At 43.7% G+C, this 3147-nt stretch overlaps 1 pseudogene; it reads right to left on the reverse strand.

The window, feature by feature from the left end:
• Nucleotides 1-2471: 2471 nt before the first annotated feature.
• On the reverse strand, nucleotides 2472-2589 carry LOC124607735 (annotated as a pseudogene).
• Between the last annotated feature and the right edge of the window lie 558 nt (nucleotides 2590-3147).

A 3147-nucleotide genomic window follows, 5' to 3' on the forward strand; every position in this document is an offset into this window, starting at 1 on the left:
TAAATGCCATAATAAGAGTTTGGAGATACAGAGGATTAAAGTCTGCAACCGATCAATTTGCAACCGATCTACAAATCTGATTAATTTTATTCTGACATTCATTGTGTTCTGGATGCCTTTTAAAGTCTATATTTTTCCATACGGACATAAATAACAAGAAACAGTCTATAATACGTAAAATATACAAAAATAAACACGTTACTGCAGTGGAGATACCATTACGTTATCCAGATCACAAGCTTTGACAACAAAGCATAATGATAATCGTATGATAATATTTACACAGCGTTACTAGAAAACTTAACTGTATAGCTCATTGCTTGAAAGTACTTAATCACTCTTCACTCTCATCATGTCTAGTGTCCAGAGGTGTTGGATTCAGTGACAAGGAAAATTCCGTGATGAGCAGGGGGGTCTGATCTAAGAGAGACAGAGCGTCATCAACTTTCTTCTTTACGGTGAGTCTGGGTCCATCGTATTTTAATCAAAGAGTAAGAACTGGGTTTTGCCTCCCACGATTCCTAAAACTTTCTTTGCACCAGATGTCATAACATGTCTCACGGATGGGCGACGATGATGGATATTCAAAAGAAACCTTCCACTTGCTTACATCCCACCAAGTGCATTTTGAACACCAAAGTCTCCGATTTCCCAGATGTTTTCAACGTTTGCCTCACACAGCTTTCACCAAATTTCTTAAAACATTTAAGAAGACAGTTGCTGTTAGGTTCTACGGCCTTTTCATCCACTGCTTTTCTAGATCAAAAAGCACATTCTTCGACCGCATGGCACCTCTTTTGTTTAAACTTCATGTCGTGAGGCGCATATCAGCCTTTTTCGAGACATCTTCGCCTGTTCTTTGCTCCAGTGTGGCAGGTATCTGGGACAGTGATAGACTGCTCGATGTGAAGGATAATTCGAACTCCACTGGTCACCCGAATAACAACATAGATTATTATTATTATAATTACCATTATTATTTTTTTTATTATTTGTTCTACAGATATAAATGAAGAAATATGCGTAAACAAGCCATCAAGTCTTCAACGGGAGCCATACAACAATAACCTCATATTTCAAGCATTTTGGAATATAGTGATGTTGTGTGTGCAGTTACCATTATGTTCGTGAAACATTCTAAGAGCAACATATTTGCAGTTTCACACATCTCTGAGTCTTCTCAGTCACGCGGAATGCACTCAGGATCTGCATCGGAGATATCAGGATCACTGAGAACATCTTCATTTTCTTGTAACTCGAAAAATGTGGCTATGCTGTCGTAAAACGTACGCAGGTCCCTCTTAGTGCCAGAATTTCACCTGTCGCTTGCCAATATATTCCCGCGGCAGGCAGCCACTGGTGTTTACCATAAAGCATCGACCTGACATCAGTTGACTAAAATTAAATTTTTTTCCGGGGGTATTAGAATCTGCTGCTCTTAGGTAGTGTCGATTATCCTTTAACTCAATATATACGGCAGTGGCACCAACCAATGTGTTCCCGGGCCACTCAAATATTGCTACGACTCTGTGAAACTATGTCGGAGGGATGTTAATCTATAATCATTCGCTGGCCGTTGTGGCCGTGCGGTTCTAGGCGCTTCAGTCCGGAACCGCCTGACTGCTACGGTCGCAAGTTCGAATCCTGCCTCGGGCATGGATGTGTGTGATGTCCGTAGGTTAGTTAGGTTTAAGTAGTTCTAAGTTCTAGGGGGCTGATGACCTCAGATGTTAAGTCCCATAGTGCTCAGAGCCATTTGAACCTTTTTTTTTTTTTTTTTTTTTGTAATCATTCTTCGTCCTTCGTTCAGCTGCAAATGGCTGCCTTGCACACTCACGGGCCAGTAAATAAATTTAATCTCTAGAACAAACTGGAGTTGGTTAGATCTATGATGTAATTCACCTCAAAAATATCTAGTTTGATGAAATCCGTTCATCGACTTCGAATATGTGCAATAGCAACAGCTGCAGCTGCAATGTTACTAGCCTACAGAATGTAGTCGGAGATTTATTTTCTGTGAAGCTTTGTTAACTAAAGTAAACTCCTCCCGAACAGGCCATGAAGGCTCAACTTTACCGCCCGTCCGCCGTGTCCTCCTCAGCCCACACCCCAAGCGTCACTTAGACACTGGACTCACATTCTGGAGGACGACGGTTCAATCCCGCGTCCGGCCATCCTGATTTAGGTTTTCCGTGATTTCCCTAAATCACTTCAGGCAAATGCCGGGATGGTTCCTTTGAAAGGGCACGGCCGACTTCCTTCCCCATCCTTCCCTAATCCGATGAGACCGATGACCTCGCTGTCTGGTCGCCTTCCCCAAAACCAACCAACCAACCCAAGCGTCACTGCATGCGGATATGGAGGTCATGTGGTCATCACACCGCTCTCCCGGAGACGTATGTCAGTTTACGAGACCGAAGCCGCTACTTCTCAGTCAAGATGCTCTTCACAAGGGCTGAGTGCACCTCGCTTGTCAGCAGCGCTCTGCAGACCGGATGGTCACCCATCCAAGTGCTAGCCCAGCCCGACAGCGCTTAACTTCGGTGATCTGACGGGAACCGGTGTTACCACTGCGGCAAGGCCGTTGGCATCAAGCTCAATAGTGGAGTGGAATTTAGCAGACATCTCTAAGGCAAAGTAAATGTAAACGGAAATGTAGAAAAATGTAAGGTAAGGCGGACGAGTAGGAAAAACAATCCGACAATGTTTCAATACAGCATTATTAGTGCCCTGATTGTCACAATCACGCCATTTAAATACCTGGGCGTAACGGTGAAGAGCAGTGTGAAGTGGAACGAGCACGTGAAGACTGTGGTGGGCAAGGCAAATGGTCGACGTCGGTTTATTGGAAGAATATTGATAAACTGTGGTTCACGTGTAAGGGAGAATGTTTTGAATCCACACCCGGTCGGATTAAAAATGAAGACACAAAAGCAATTCAATGACGGACTGCTAGATTTGTTACCGGTAGGATCAAACCATACGCAAGTGTTACGGAGATGCTCCGGGAACTCAAATGGGAACCGCCGGAGGGAGGGCAGCGTTCTATTCGAGGAACCTGTAACACCATAACTTAGACACGACATAGCTTTTGTTGATTCATTTAGCTATCTGTTTTGTTCAACATCCCATCGTTGAACTTCTGTA

Source organism: Schistocerca americana, chromosome 3 (assembly GCF_021461395.2).
Source record: "Schistocerca americana isolate TAMUIC-IGC-003095 chromosome 3, iqSchAmer2.1, whole genome shotgun sequence".
NCBI classification, from domain to species: Eukaryota; Metazoa; Arthropoda; class Insecta; order Orthoptera; family Acrididae; genus Schistocerca; species Schistocerca americana.